A 17360-nucleotide genomic window follows, 5' to 3' on the forward strand; every position below is an offset into this window, starting at 1 on the left:
ATATCAGTGAGATTTTTCTACATATTTTATCCTCCTTTAAAATATTTTCTTTTCTCTTTCAGTTATCACTAGAAGCAGACTAATTTCTGTTGGCTTTGAAAATGTAAACACTGAGAAAAATCCTACAAAGCATGAATATTTAACTTTTTACATAAAGTTTATAACTATAAAGAATGTAATTTATGTATAATCAAAGGGAAATGGAATGGTTGGATTTATACACATTCCTAATGACATTCTTAGGCAAATCTGTGAGATATTTATACAGAAATATAGGAAATTGAAAATCCATAGGTTTTGTAATTTTTAATACTTTTTGTAAATGCTGTTTGAAAGAAAACTTTTTTCTTTTCTTTAAAGTGTTATTTGGAAAGAAAGATGTGATGTACCTTATTATTATAAGCTTAATAAATAAGCTTGTCATCTTGGCAAATTTAGGCTAATCACTGGCTTTCTTATTCTGGCTACAATAACTTCTGCTGCAAGGAATATTAGCAAAAAAGTGTCTTCAGAGTGATAAGGAAAAAAATTACACTAGCAATTGCTTCTTTGCTCTGTAGCTCTGCAAGAATCTGAAGTCTCTAGACTGCCTTCAGGTCCCAAATTATGCTTAAGACTGAAATCTTGTGGCACCAATGCCACTTACAGCATCAAATGTGTGCTTCCCAGATTTCTGGTATGTACTTTCTTTTTGTGGAGTAAAATAAATATGACTTTGAGTGTACATTTTGTTCCAATGCATGTAATACAAAAGCTTCTGTGTTATATAAAGTAGTACACATCACTGCTTAATTTACTTCAGAATATAGAATTTACACTTAACTTCACCCAGATTTTGTTTCTGAAGACTATTGTGCAATACATGTATGCCTTTTCTCCCCTTGCCTTTAGTGTTAAAATTCACATAGATATTGTTTACATGCCATAGGATCAATGCTTAATTGACATTGATAGATAACTTTGAATGGGTTGCTGGTATTGATAGACAGAATTGCAAAAGTGTCAAGCATTGGGATTTTAGGTGTCCTTTCCAGGCCCAGGAGGACTTGGCATAGTGACCACTTGTGCATTCTATAACAGTTCAGAGGAAAGGCGTTGGACTGTGTAAAGTAATATGAGCATTGAGTCAATTTGAAGTACATTTGGCAAGTGTTTGAGGCTGTTCTTTGTGTTACGTGCATTTAAGGACATTTAATATTTTTTTTTAACATGTAAGTTTATTAATAGACTGAACAGACAATGTGTGAGATAAACATACAGAAAACATTCTGCTGTTTTGAGGATCAATAGTATGTTTTTATGCACATGGCCCAGTTTATACTAAAATACTAAGACATACTGACTGAATTAGTAAAAATATAATCTGTTCCTTTGTTCTGGGACATTTGATGAACTCGAGGCTTGCAGAAAAATAAAGGTTTATGTTGAAAAGTTAATGCCTGCAACTTGCTCTTAATTTTTCCACCGGGAGGCAAGGTGATACCCCTATGTGGACTATTGTCTCATTTACTAAAGATCTTGGTAAAAATCATTCTACGCCAAATGCACAGATGAAATTTTTTGTGTAAGGAGAAAAGAGAATGGCCATGTGGGGGAGAATATTTTTGTCATGTTCTTGATACATATTCTTGAAGCACATTTTGTACTGACTATTGTATTTTCAATTGGTTTATATATTAAAAATGTATTTTTATCATACCAAATACAAAATGTATGCTTCAAATAATTGAAAGATCATTAAAAATTTACCTGAATTGTAAATTAATTGAGATTCAACAGACTGCTACTGCAGATATCACAGCCTTTTGATCCCACTATGATGCTCAGGGACTTTTGCTCAGTAAGGGTACTTGGGAAAGCATTTTGGGGAAGCATAACAATGCAGCTGACCTGGTTTTCTGTCCCTCCCTGTAGATTTGCTATTGGCCACTGTGAGACATAAAATAGGGACCAAGATGGAGTTTTCATGTGTATTCTAGGCACCTGAGAGGCCTTTTAAAGTACATAAACTACATTTTCCTATACTTCTGAGCCAACATACTCCTGTATTTGCATTTATAACTCCTGATTTTATATTCTAGTTTATATGGGATTCTCAAACCAAAAATAAGAGAGTGGATATTTTCATGTCATATATAGTAGATGGGCTTTCCGCAAAAGGCAACAGAAAAAGGAAGAGCTTAGATCAAGGTTGAAATTCTGCTTCATTATGATTTAATCTGATGTCCTTTCCCTTTCTGGTGAATGTTTTAGCTAATAAGTCACCAGCTCAAGCTCATATGGTGTTCTAGAATAAATCTTTCTTATTTCTTCAGGATAAGTGCTTCTGTCTTGTGCAAAATATTCACTGAGGTTGAGTGGCTTTGAATAACACATTGTAGAATAATTTTGACATTTCCAGCCTGCAGCCGCTATTCCAAAATACACTGTTTCAATTGAGAAAGATGTTTTTTAAGCAGTGGCATATTTATGTATTGCTTTATATAAAAATTATTTGGTTTAATGGTCATTCAAGGTGTGGAATAAAATAATGTTTCTGTGGTAGAATGGACATCTATGGTGGCTTATGAGATCACACAGTCATAGAATAAAATATGTAAAGTTTAAAGGGCCCCATAAGGATCACCTGCTTCTGACAGGACAACCTAAAACTAAATCATATGACAGTATTACTCTTCACAGGACAGAGTACATAAAATAGTGATATATTACAGCAGCAAAAATTGTATATCATGCTTTGAGTGGCAAATATTTTTTTTGTCTTTTATTTGTTATAGTATTATAGTATGATTCCAATATGCATCTTGACGAAGAATGTAAGAAAACTTAGATTGTTGATGTAAGTTTTCCAGTCCCACTTGAAGTGATCAAAGCCCAGAACCAAGCACTGATTATGTGTCTCTGTGTATGTAACTAATTTCCAACCCCACGATGTCTTCAAATCATTTTGAAGTGAAAAATGAGCTGTCATTCACTGTAAAAAAATAAACCTCATGAAAATTGCACTCAGCAGCATAGACTGTATTGGAAGTTCAGTTTCCTTGAAGAATGTGGTGTCACAGAGATTAGTGTTTGTATTGGGGAAAAAAAGCATTTACTTTCAACTTCTGGAATGCATTGATTCCTTTTCATCATTAATGTACTAGTAATAGTAAATACTGAATAAAATTGAATGCAAATGCTCTTACTAGCATTTCAGAATTTTTTAATGTGTTCTGGTGCATTACAGCTGAGTGATTTGAACCATCTAGGTTTTTATGAAAGTTTTGTTTTTTGAATGTCTAGTTTTAAAGGCACAGGACACAGACAACCTAAAAGTTATTTGTTCTGTTTCTTTGACTAGTATTTAAAGTTTACATACATAAGTGTTTCTGTGTCAAGAAACCATTTTCTTTCTTGTTTTAAAAAAGAAGTTATTTCAAATAATGCAAGTATGTCAGCATTCCCTCTTTATTGGTGGATTTTGGTGATCTCTCAAGACTATAGGTGTGATGTTCTAAGCAATTCTTAAAACTTGTACTGTTCTTAGAACTTTCTCACAGTAGAGAAGCTTGTACAAGTAAGGCTCCACAGCAGATTATCACCAGTAACTGAGGTGTGGAATAGATGTTTCCACACAAGCCGCAGGAAGAACTGTGCATCATAGTTTTGGAGTCTTTGATGTAATTCTTTACCCAGCTGCATTTATAAATCTCTGTGTGCAGTCTGATTTTACTTGTATTTTCTCATCCAGATGCAATAGTGGGGTTTGCTTCCTAGTGTCTGTAAAGAAAAAGGCTAAATATTTTATATATAATAAATTAGTATTTCTTAATAATGCTTCAGGATTTTTGCTATTGTTTTCATGTACTAGAACTTATGCACTAAAAAGGTTTAAATATTTGTGAACAGATTATTTGTTTTTTTTTCTGGAGGTCCATCCCTGTTGCTACCCATACTTGGTGTCTTACTAAATGAAGTGTGTCTCTTGCTTTTAATGTACTATGTCTTGCTTTTAGAAAAATGTACCCTAAAATGTGTGTCATGTTTTGCGCCTAATTATTTCTTATGTAAACAATGATTGTTATACCTTAATTATATTTCTTTGATTTACTGCTATTGACAGCTGGAGATTTGATTTACAAGAGGGTATCACGATTATGTGAGCTGGAAAAGACATTCAGTGAATGAATAAACTGAGGAACATTTCTCATAATTGGAGCAACATACAGCTAAGAACTAAGTCAGAGTGGGCAGAAAGGGAAAAAAAAAAAAAAAAAAACACGTCAGGTTTTGGCAATCATTCTTTCCCACTTCAGCAGTTAGAGAGACAGTGATAAAAACTAAAAATGCAGCAGTTACAGTGCAATGTGCCCTGCTGGCAATAAGGCAAACAGTGCACTTCACAAGGACCAATTTAGAGGTGGCAAGCATTTTGAAAACACAGCTGTTCATACAAAGCTACCTTTCAAACACATCAACTGAACGAGCACTTTTCAATTTTTGTCATTATAGCCACTTTCTATTAGCCACTTTTATAGCAGTTCTATGGACAGAAATCTGGAAATGTCACTAACCAAAAACTGGGCATGAGACATTCCATAATTTACTTGATTTTAGTTATGGCACTTCAGTTTTTTTTTAGTTTTCTAAATGTTGGTTATGGAAATATACAGACTGAAGTTTGAACATTTAATATCTTTCTGATAATTTTATAAGGCGTTTTTTTCCTTGGGAATTTTTATTACAGCAGTTAATAAAAAGATGCAAAGTCTTATATATTTGACATATTTCATTAAAGCACAAAACGTTACTATAATAGATACATTTTCATAGCAGAATTAGTCTTGAAATTATATTTATAGAAGTAAGCTATGCTAGCTGATCTGAGAGGATTCCTGAAAATTATATAGGCACTATAAAAATGGAAAGCATTTCTGCTAGCCTATGCAGTCTTGCTTTCATTCCACTCTCTGGAGCAAAGTGTTTCATTTTGTTTCTCTTTACAAATACAAATTAACAGTTCACTGTAATATGCTCTTAATATTTTATATTCCTACATCTAGCTAGGATATGGCCTCACACTGAAAGACAAAAGAGGATTTTCTAGAAATTTTGTGTTTCTGAAGTATTCAGCTTGGGCAGCTGAGAGTGTCAAATGTCTTAGGTTGAAAATCTCAAAAGTGAGCACCTGAAATATCAGGACATTTGTGAAAAAATTGGGTAGGGCTCTCTGTTGGGACCTTGATTAATTTTGGAAATCCACTTTACTTTTTTTTCTAATGATCGAGTTTTAGAACTCCAGGCTGGTCTTGAATTGCATTATAAGCAACATGTAAAAGAGATGGCATAGCTGGTATTCAACCCTGGACTGGAAATATCTGAATAACTATTTCAGAATATGTGTTTGTTTTTATTTTGTGAACTTGTTACACCTCCTAATAATTTTTCTCCTTTAGTGGAATAATTTTGCCTGAGGGAAAGCCACAGTCTTGGAATGTTTAATATGCCTTTAAAACATGGCATTCTCATACCTTAAACCATTGCAAGAATTACAAGGTATTATAAATCATGAAAAAATTTTCTTATCAATGGACATTGTGTAGTTTGAGGTTATTTTAATATACAAATACAGATAGAGTCAGAAAAACAGTATGATCAGCTACATTTACCTGAGATTTAGCCTTTCTCTCTCACTAATTGAGTCTGGCTGACTATTCTATTGTTCTTGTTTACCATCTTTTAATGGAGTTTAGCAGATATCAGAGAAATTATCACTGCATACGATTCATTAAGATCTTACTACAGTTCTCGTTCCTGTATCAATCAAAAATTACCTTCTAGTATTTTGAAAAACATTGTAATATATTAAATATTACAGCTTAGGAAATACAGTATTCAAAGTAGATGTGATGGAAGCAAAAAGTTAAATGGAATCCAAAGGGATATATATTAATTTATTGTATATGCTATTTTAGAGTAACTTTTCAATGGCTATAAATGAACATTTAGTAAAACATTTTTTAAAAAATGGAGGATGGAAAAATACTAGGATGTTTACTAGCCTATTTTAAATGGGATTACCATCACTGACCATTGGATGTCAGACAACTTTGGGAGTACCTGTATGTGCAGTAAGATGTTTGTCAATCAAAATCAAAAAGCTTAATAGAAATAGTATTTTTGTTACCGGTTTTAGTATGGTGTCAGCAGCATCATTGCACATTGGAGCTAAAGCATTGGATCAGGACCAATCACCTTGTGTGTTCACTTGCTGCTAAACAAAACAATGATCTTTACTCCATGGAGCTTAAAGATTAAATGCAAGGAAAGGGACAACAGATGATTCAGACAGGCCCTGTGGCAATTTCTAAATATCCTTGGTTTTGTTGTTCTCCTTTAGCCATGGTCTAGTAGTTTATTATCATGATTTTACATTACTTTTCTAGTCTTTGATTTTAGATTGTCATTCTATTGTTATCTCTGATGTGCTTTTGGCTTTTAATCATACATTACTTAGCCATTGAATACATCTCTCCTTTTCACAAATGTCACAGCAAAAGATGATGAAAATTTACTTTGATCTCACAAAGGAATTGATCATTTCAGTAATTACAGTTACCACCTGTTTTGTACTTTTCTTAATATAAAGCGCACAAAATATATATTTTTTTTTTTTGGTGAGCAGAGATTTTAGAAAATTATAGTTATATGCCAAGAGAATTAATTTCAATGGAAGCCACACACTTCTTTACCATTTGTATTTAAACTATTTATTTATATTCTCATTTGTAATATTGCTTTCCAAATCCTCTTGCAATATATTCAGTGCATGTTTGTTGAGCTGCATATAATTTCATGTGCTTGGATGGAGAAGAAGAAACTTTTAAAAGAACCTGAACTGCTTTTTATTTCTTCTTCCTGAATCAGATATTGCATGTATAATTCTGATGTTTTTATATAAAGATGTAACACATAGCTAGTATTACATATAAATTTTCTAGTTGTCAGAGAAAACAGACTAAAATGTTACCAATAACTCTTCAAAGTACTTAGATCCTTGGTATCCTTGTTGTAGTTCTTAGCTTTAGACAGATTTCACTGTGCAACTTATTTATCATTGCCATTATCAAGCAATTATGTACAAAAATAATGGGATGTAACTTAGGAAAGTAATATGTTAGTTTAATTTAGATTTATTCGTAAATGTTCAGCTCATTTCTGACAGTTGTCATGTTAGCAGTGGAGAAGCACATATTGGCAGTTAGCTAGGCACATAGTTGGCAAGAGAGCAGTCACGTTCTGGATGTGGGTGCATGTACCCAGCTACCAGATGCTTTTAGCAGATGGCCAGAACTAAAGATTTTGGACCAGTTTTGGCTTGATTTTCTAGAAAGCTACCATACAGATTCTGCAAGTCAGTAGTACATTTGACTAGTAAAAAACCTAGCCAAAATCCAGCAAAGCTGCTGGCAAAATCTGCATATATTTTTTTCCTCTGGGGCTCTTAATATGTAAATATTAAATATGTCTAAACCATAAAAATTGGTGTGTTCAGATATTTGTAATAGAGACAGGAACAGGTAGTAGCTGTACTTGCCACATGATATTTTCCTTGGTAATTAATTTGTCTTTTTTTTTTTTTTTTTTTTTTTTTTTTTTTTTTTTTTTAATCATGGGGAGAAAAGTCACTGTAATAAAGCTAGCATAATAATAAACATAATGACTTTAGGAGTTACAATTTCTATTTTATAATTTGTCAATAACAGAAATTTAGGCTTGGAAGGCCTAAATTGCTTTAAATTGTTGCTCTTTAATGGAAGGCTCTGAATATTTAGGGAATTCACCTTTTAGTTTATTGGTATATTTATGGTTTGTTTGGGACATGGTCACAGCAAGGTAAATGCTGTTATAATAATAATAAAAAAAAAATGTCGAATGTACATTGTACTAAATGTTGACTGTAATAATCCAAAGATATAAATGGGTTTAATGAATGCCTTTATATCAGCAACTTTCTGCTACAATCACAGTCAGTAATCTATATATACCTAGAACATATTACACGAAATTTGGTTTGAGATACATGAAGGGAAAACATTTATTGCTTATCATTATAGTAAGCTGTAAATATAAACAAAAAGTGTTTATTTTTGAAGTGCCAGTAGTGGATGAGATATTTATTATGTCATGAATATTCCTACCAAATTAGGCTGATTTGCTTTTTTATAATTGTGACTATATTGGGTGATTACTTTAATTCAGAGATACTGGGGAACCAGGTTCACAATGTATTGCTCAACAAAAGTGGATGATTTTTGTATTTTGTTTTGTATTTTTTTGCTTGAGGCAGTGTAGAGAAATGGATTGATAAAAAATACTTCAGGATGCAAGAACTGACAATGCATAAACCGGAATATTATTGTAAAGATCAGGAAATAAAAGTTCTTTTTTCTGCTGTGTTTTATAACAGTTGAAGTAATTTAGGCATACTCATAAATTACAAACTCATAGAGGTACTGTCATATACTATTTTGTTTGCAGAAAGTATTTGGGTTCGTATTCAGTTTTAATTACAGTTTTTGCTCAACTAAGCATGTTGTTAATAATACTACATGCTAAAGGTTTTTTTTCATGTGATTCTCAAAACTAATGTTTTATTTAGACCTAAAATTATGGAGTATTTTTTTAAAACCCATTTGTTTGCTGTAATCTGCAGTATATGTTTATTGTGGTTCACTTTTTATTTCCCCAGAGGTACATACATTAAAATGATGGTATAGTCTTCTCAGGACTTTGTAATATAAGACCAGAAGATGATAAATACAATGCAGATAATCAGCAATATTTACAGTTAAGCATCAAATTCCTTCTACGTTGTGTGTCACTACGGCAAAATAATCTTGTGGTTCCTGGAATGTTAACTGTATCCACTTTCAAGTGTTTTAATTTCCTTTCAAAACTGAAAGTTTATTTAAAACTTTTCAGCATGTGTTGATATAATACCCACAGATCCCAGTCCATTATTTCCCAATGTATAACTCTTCTACTGTTTTACTGTTATTTTAAAATATTCTTTTAAATTTTGTCTGACTTGAAAGATTGACTGTGTTCTTTAATGTTAAATGATTTGGCTCATGCGCATTGAACAGGATTACTTCAATTATGAAACTTCCATGATATAGCCACATCTTGATTTTGTATTTCTTTCTTCGCTTTCCAGAATCTATCATCTTTGCATCACCTTTCTGAATTTTGCGTGCTATATCTGACATTCTGATATTCCAAAGAATTTTGGAAAGAATTTTGGAAGAATTTGAAAGATCTTCCAAAGAATCAAAGAATTTTGACCCATATTTATTGTTCAAAAATTCATGCCAATCAACCAGATTGCAATCACTGTAATCAAAAGTTTGCATTAGATTTTCCTTGACACACATGATTTTTCTTGCATTTTGTTGTGATTCCTATGATTCCAAAACTTTGGATAGACATATCTGCTCTAGGTACTTATTTGGAGATATGTAGGAACACTACTTCACATATGGTCAGAATGATGGAGATGCACAGATGAGTTTGTGTAATGAAATGCCTCTTGCTATGGAAAAGTTGCTCTTCAGACTGAAGAAAAGGCAAGTTTGAATTAAGATACTGAAAAGATGCTATTAATGGTGATTATGGAACAGCTTTTTTTACCACATGTATTGAAGTGAGACAGATAAACCATTTCAAACTGTCCTTCCAGTTTGTCCTTGCAAAAATGGATTTGACATAATTTTGTAATGATGTTATGCCAAAGCAACTTGCATTTTTATTCTAAGACTTTTTTCTTAAGCCTGACTTCAGCCTTCATGCTTTCAGATACTGGCATGGTTGTCTTTTTCAGCTGTAAAACCACTTGAATAAGTAAAGATAGATCTTGCAATAGTGTGATATTTCAGCAATGTAAAATGACAAGTTATGCCTTCAGGGTCTAGTAGTAATTTCTGATTCGAAGATGGAAGTCATCAGAGTGATTATCAGAATTAAGAAGAAAGACACTGTATGCTTCCTTAGTCATAGGGACACTCACTGGCACCAGAATGCTTATGAAACAAAAATTATGAACCCAGCAGATGCCAAAAATCATGTTAGTTTATTGGCTACAGGTAAGAACCCTCATGAAATGTGGTATATGCTGCTGGTCATTGAGGTTCAATACAACAAAATGGAATTAAGGCAGAATCAGTTGCCATGAGGAAAATTATAATAAATTTTCTCAAAGAGATTAGGGAAATGAAGGTTGCTTCCTCTGTAAAACAGTTTTAGATTTGTTGACAGCAGAGTAGAAAGCATTGTTAGTTCTTTGTACAAATATTTAGTACAGTGACAAATAATTTACAGCTAGATAAGGAGTAGTTATATTTTTAAAATATACATGGAGTTTTTTCCCTGTATATGCATCATAATTCTAGAAAAATATATCAATTATGAGGGGGCATATGAAGATTAATTGCCAATGGTCTTTGTTGATGAATAAATGGTTCTCCCCATTTAACTAGGAGTATATATGGAAAATAACTGGAACCAATTAAAAATACATATTGCCATGTATGGAAAATAATTAGGAGTATATATAGAGAAAACATCGTGGGCAAACATAATCAAAGAGTATTTCTAGACAAATTGTTTAGAAGCATAGAAAATGCATAGAAAAATCTTTAGATACATGCTGAAGGTGGTGGCCTAAGTTGTTTTTTTTTAATCCTACATGCAATCTGCAGTATTTAAAACTATATTTGTTGCTATAGTTGAGGAGAAAACTACACAAATACCATGGAAGAGTTTAAAGCAGGGGATACTGATATTTAAAAGGGTGTATTGATTTCTTAACTCATCCTTCCTTAACCAGTATGTTAAAATCAGGTAGACAGCATCCCAATAGCCTTTGATCGACCATCTAAATAAAGAGATTAAGATGCTGAGGTGTTTCCCTAAAAATATTAATAAGTCTTCTATGTTGCAGCAGTGCTTAACAGGTAGTGCAGATGCTTTGAAAGTAATTCACTTGATGGAGTTAGCTGATGCAGTGCACAAACTAATACCAGTAAAATGGAATTGAGGGTTAATATGGTTAATCATAATATAAACAAGTAAATGAGAATAATTCAGCTTTAGTGTGTGGCTTTGTTCTGCCAGTTCTTATACATATGAACTAAATATATACTTTAAGTTCTCTTGTAATGTAATTATCCTTCCTTCAGGCAATAGTTGTCACCTTGTTTGATATTATAATGATGGAAGTTATAAACTACCTGTCTCCTTGCAAATGACTTTGTGTCCTCTGTTAATGAGCTAGGAAATGTCACCTTAAGTTGCTTTAACATTCCTAATGCAAAGAAAATAAAACATGGAAGGTCGAAATCCACAGTGGTCCTTAGGTTTGTTTAAGTATGCTGTAAACTCTCCTTATTATTGTATCCTGTTTTATGTGGGAAGTGCAAATTTTGAAAATAAATCTAGGTTTGGAAAATGAAGTGTGGAGCACTGAGTTTTCTAATTCCTCTACAAACCTTGACAAATCAGGTTCACTTTCCACTACTGGTTGTGGAGAATGATCCTGATGTATTTCTGAAATTTCAGCTCTGAATCTCTGGTGCCATCCAGTAATTTTCAGTTGGTTAAAGGTTGAGATTATTCTGTGATTAAATGAATAGGCAAAGCATCACATCTGAATGCCTGAGAACTTGAAAAGTCCTGTAAACATTCCCTTGAAGGTGACAGAATGCTTTTTTCTGTCTCTTGGTATTCATGAGCAATAATGTGAGCAACATCCAGGGAAGATGAAATAGCATTTGAAAGTTATAGAAGTAATGAGTAGAAAGTCGAGTAGTTATGAGGTGGAATAGCTTTGTTTGGCAGTCCTTCAGGAGCAGGCTTTTAGGACTTGCATTTCAAGCAGTAAGGAAAATACCCTAAAGGCTATAAAAATGTTTGGCTTGAAAATTGGGGTTTAGTTTCATTATAATTCCCAGGTTACTGTTAAAAATTAAAGTTGAGTGTAAATTGATAAGATACAAATATTTTGGCTGTTTAGGTGCATTTTTTCCCACAAATACTTATTTTTCAAGGGTCAATCTTAAAAACATTTTTGACATTTTTTTGGTTGTTAATAGAAGCCTATATTGGAACAAAATACTGAAGATTTATTGAGATGCGTTCTCTCCAAAGTCAGGATGTCTCAGTCCTTTTTAATGTCCTTGTAGTTTACAGTCATCTGGACACAGAAAGCCAATATTCAGTAGCCTAATGCTTTAATGAAAGATGGAATCTCTACTGGAGGTGGAGACATATACACTTAGTTACAAACACCTTTAATTAGCTAGAAAGAAATAAAAATGGAGGACTACTATTACATGTTGACATAGCAAGGCTTGGTATTCCTTTGAACATTGTTGTGTAGTGATCTGCACCAGTCCAAGAATTTTGAGCAGGTTATGTTCTTAATAGCTTATCTATTACCAAACCCTTTTTTGTCAAGGGAACTCATGCTTTGAAGTCAATTGTAATTTTGTTGAGAGTTAGCAAAACATCTGAATGTTTCTCCAGAAGGATTAGACATCCTTTTCCTCATCATGACTGTCCCGGACAATGACCTAATAAATAAGATAAATACCAAGGGTGTTTTGGTTATAGCTAATGCTCAATGTTTGTGAATCAAAAGAGTGACTATTAGCTATGCTTAATTGATAAGGATTTATAGTTGTTTTTTTCTTAGGCTGAACAATCTCATTTTAATCCTGTATAGCTACCAAACTAATAACTAGGGAAATGATAAAGTGAAGAAACCTTGATAGGCCTCATTTTTTTCTTTCTAGTCTTTCAAGCTATTTTCAGTGTTTTAATTCTTTCAGGAATTGTTATTAGACTACCCCTATGTCAGGGAAGTAAGAATTCTATTCTGTTAAAGCAGAAATGTTCCTATTAATGTCCCCAAACACTTCCCTGTATATGATCTCAATTTCTAGAACTGTAAAGGAGAAGGAGGCAAAATTTCTCTCCACTGAATTTGCAATGGAATAGAAGAGAAACTTACAACAAAATTTTTTTGATGAATGGGAAGGTTTGTTTTGATTTATTTTGTTTTACTCTACAAATAAAGTAGTAGATTATACACAAATATGATCCTTGAAATCACATGGAAAGATAAATCAGCACATTCTAGTGAAAGAAAAAATCTTTCTGGTTTTTTTCAAGCTGTTATTAAGGTTTGAAATGATTAGCCTTCATTAGTTTGGTAATTAGTTTAGGCAGATTGTTTTGGAACAGGCTTATTCCTATCTTATTGCTACTGAGTCTGTAATACTTTTGTTATGAAAGTCGCTCTCAAATTTTTCACCATGGTTTTAATCGCTTTCTCTTTTAAAAATAGTGATAGCTAAGCAGCATGAAACAGAATTTGTTTCACTGGAAGAAAATCCTTAGTTCCAGAGGCTACCCATGCTAGTTTGATATTTTAGTGTTTACAAGTGTTAGGTTTCCATTCTACCTGTTATAGAAGGAATTTTCCAGGGTAACAAAATGATACCACACAATTTCAGGTTATTCTTCGGGGCTATCAGACAACATACTTCTAAAGCAACAGTTGCTTTTATAGTCTTTATTATATATCCTTTTTTATTTTAATATTCAAAATTATTAGCTTTTGGTGGCTTCTGTCTGATGTGACAATATTTATGGGGGCACTGACACTCACTGCAAAACTGTATCTATTTCTTCATAAAGTAGACACTGTCAGTAGAGTTAAAGATAAAATTTCAATGTCTGGCTGCAGGAAAGAAGGATACAAATAGAGTATTCTGCAGTGTGGGCATGTGTCAGAATCCAGCTCAGGTTAATTGTGGCCTCATTTAATTTTGTGCCTGGAAAATATTTGGAATACTTCTTGACTGGAAATCAACTTAAAGTAGCTCCATGTATGTCTCCTAGCCTTTCACATCCTAATTTGCAGGATGCTGCTATGTACCAGTCATTATATTCAGGGTCTTCCTGCCAGCCAGCTTCAGCATTCAAAAGAAATATATTTGGTAAAAAAAATTGTCAAAGTATTCAGAATGACTATGATTTTTCCTATAATATTTTTATTTTTTAAATTTGTTCATCTTAGTTGCACCTTATGTTTGTAAAATAGCTGTGGAATTATAAGAATTAGCTAACTGCTTCCTTGATGGCTAGTATTCTGAGTACAATTTAAAGTGATAATGTAATATTATTACATGTAATTTTTGATTTATGCTGAAAGGAATAGGTACAAACAAGTTTTGTCTGCTAGAGGCAGATGGGAGAGTAAGATGAGGGCAAAGAGAAGGGTTGGGTTTTTTTTCCTCCTTTCCATTCTCTTGGTCACCATCTTTGGAAGTTAACTAAGTTGGAAGTAAAACCAAATTGATATTAACTTAGTTCCAATTCTGCTCTATGCAGTGATTTCTAGCACTTCTCATAAAAAAAAAAAAAAAAATAAAATTCAACATTTGTCGCTTTATCCTTTGAGGGCTTTTTTTTTCCACTCAGACTAAGGCTCTCTTCCTAATGGCTGTTTGGGGACCCATGTAGTAAGAATTAGACTTTTCAATCCTTTAGGCCTAAAAGAGATTAATGAAACCAGCATTTACAATGCCATCAACCTGTTATGAGAGCTCAGTGTTTTTCACACATAATCTGTAAGGTCCCAAGTTCTAGGGCAAGCTCCATGTCTCTTTGGGTTATCAATTTTTCCTACTTTCTGCAGTGTGCTGTCATATGTACTGGATTTCATGTACCAGTTCTTGATGACAGTATTTAACTGCATGTTTTTTACAACACTTTCTCTTTTTCCCATTTAACCAGACTGAAAAAACACAATAATTCATATTTGTTATTTGATATTATGCATTTGCTGTTACCTCTGTGTAATACTTTGTGTTGGAGGTACTTTCAAAGTAAATGACTCACTTTTTATAAACTGTTGCTTATGAACTTCATTGAATCCAAGCCAGAATATGCTTTACAGCTGAACAATTTCAAGTAATAGACTCAGAATTCATTTTGCACAGCTTTTTGTGTGAACACAGATTTACTCCTGCAAACAAATTTGAAAAGCAGAAAAAAAGAGAGCCCAAATATGATTCAGAATGTCTGGATTCTGAATGCAATATAACTTTTGCAAAAATCCTTAGCAATTTTTTTTATGTTTATATTTCTATGTTATAAGCATAAGTTCTCAATATACCAGGAATACTTCTAGAACTACTTGTAAGCTATTTACTGAATTCTTAAATGCAAGGAATTTGAACCAAATGATCCAGTGCACAGTATTTTCTTTCTACTGAGAGATGCTTTTTATACCACTTAGGAAAGTCCATTAATTCCTGAGGGCTTGATTGTGTCTGGTTAGGCATAGATTGTAGAATTGTGTGGTGATGAGCTTTATTTTCTAAGATAACCACATGGACAAAGAGTGCCTCTGGGGCTCAGGCTTGTACAGTCACAAAAACCTTATCTTTCTGAGATAACCACATTGACCTACAATGCCTCTGGCTGTGAAAATGGTGGATTTGAGGACAGGAGCTTCAAAAATGGGGTCTCAAACCTCATTAATGGTATGAAAAGCAAAAATCATCACAAGCCACTCTTTTCCACAAGTGCAATAAGATTTCTGACTGCTCTTTCCTCTCTGCCTTCTGTCAGAGATCTAGTCAACAATCAGGTCAAATTTGCATCAGTTTGTTTCTGGTGTTAAGAATAAAAAAAATTAATTTCTACTAAACCAAAGCATATCCTAATGAAGAACCTACAGTTTAAGAGACTGTGATGTTTTAGTGCAAAGAAAAGCATTGCACAGACAAATCGTCCGGAGGGTTCATTATAGACACCAAATTGTTGCTCTCTCATCTTGAAACAAGCCTATGGCCCTGACATTTAATCAGAGCAAGAATGGCATTTATTAAATCTCACATTCACTAAGTCTGAAATTAAGGTGACTTACTTATTAAGGCTGATAAACTGCAAAATACTTATTTTTTAACATGTTTTTCTTTTATTAGTTTAGATGCTTGTGCTTTCACTTATGCTTGGGGACTTTAACCAATGAGTGACTTCTAAAAAATTTTTTTTCTGTCCCTTTATCACATATATTTTATATACTTAAATAACTGTTTATTTACCTAGACCAATGCAAGACAAACCAAATGCAGGATTTTGTTTAAAAATAAAGAAAATTATTTTTAGACTTCTACCATTAATAGCGCAGTTTCTCTTGAAAGTGTACTTAGAGCAGGTATTGTTTACATAAGACCTAAAGTAAGTAACAGATGGAGAGCTAACACTGACTCGAATACTTACATAGAGATAGATTGTACAAAATGAAACCTTTGTGCTGTTGAGGCTTTGCATATCTGTACCCAGTGTGCCCAAATGTAATTAAATGTTTATAAATTCTCATAAGTTGATGGAAGATTTGATGCACTTAAATAACAAATCTGAATATTTCTTAGTAGAAATTAAATTTTATCTAGTATTTTGATTCTACCTTTTCTTGTAACAGAGGTGTAGATTAGGGTTTATTGATGTTTACATCCTTGATAATTGTTTTTCATCTCACTATAAAAAAGAGGTTGAATACATGTATAGCATATTAGAATTACCATTAAGCAAATGATTCTGAATTAATGTTTTTCCTCTCTATGCTATGCAAAACAAATTTTCCCCAATTAATTTACAATTGATTACTCTATAGTATGTCCCAAAGGAATGCAAAAAAAGGTCTGTTTATATGTTTCCTGCTATTGTGTTTCTGTAGTTTGATTAAACCAAGCGTCACAAGAATCCAAAGGGAAGCATATGCTCATAGCAGTAATGTCTGAGGCACTTTTAGTTTGAATGCTTCCCAAAGCCTAAATACAGAATTAGCCTCTATTAGTTTACTCTTCCAATCCAAGAGGATTCTGCCAGATCTGTTCAAAACTTCTAACTCATTCAGGGGCTATACATGTGCTCTTGTTTTTCTTGACAATCTAATGCTATAGTTTGCAATTTTAGCTACATGCCAAAATCCCCATCCCTGATAACCACAGGAAAAAAAATGTATCAGGTCTTATTTTCTTCTGCTAAGATGTTCCTTAGCTTTTGTATTCTTTTCAGGTATATGATGATCTAGAAGAAGTCAGCAGAGATAAGTAAAACAGGCAGAGCAGCACTTACTGGTTAGACCTTGTGAAAAAGCTAACAGGAAGAATATTCAAACATACAAATGCTTATTTAAATCAAAAAAACTTTTTAAATTTTTGATTATTTCATTTCAAGTACATATTTAGAAATATTTTTATTATCTTAATGGGAAAAAATCATGTATTTGGAAAGACGAG

At 32.9% G+C, this 17360-nt stretch overlaps 1 protein-coding gene across 1 annotated transcript in view; it reads left to right on the forward strand.

Moving 5' to 3' along the window:
• IMMP2L (inner mitochondrial membrane peptidase subunit 2) overlaps window positions 1-17360 on the forward strand; it is a 405886-nt gene that overhangs the window by 167817 nt on the left and 220709 nt on the right. The window lies entirely within an intron of this gene.

This window comes from Sylvia atricapilla, chromosome 5, assembly GCF_009819655.1.
Source record: "Sylvia atricapilla isolate bSylAtr1 chromosome 5, bSylAtr1.pri, whole genome shotgun sequence".
NCBI lineage: Eukaryota > Metazoa > Chordata > Aves > Passeriformes > Sylviidae > Sylvia > Sylvia atricapilla.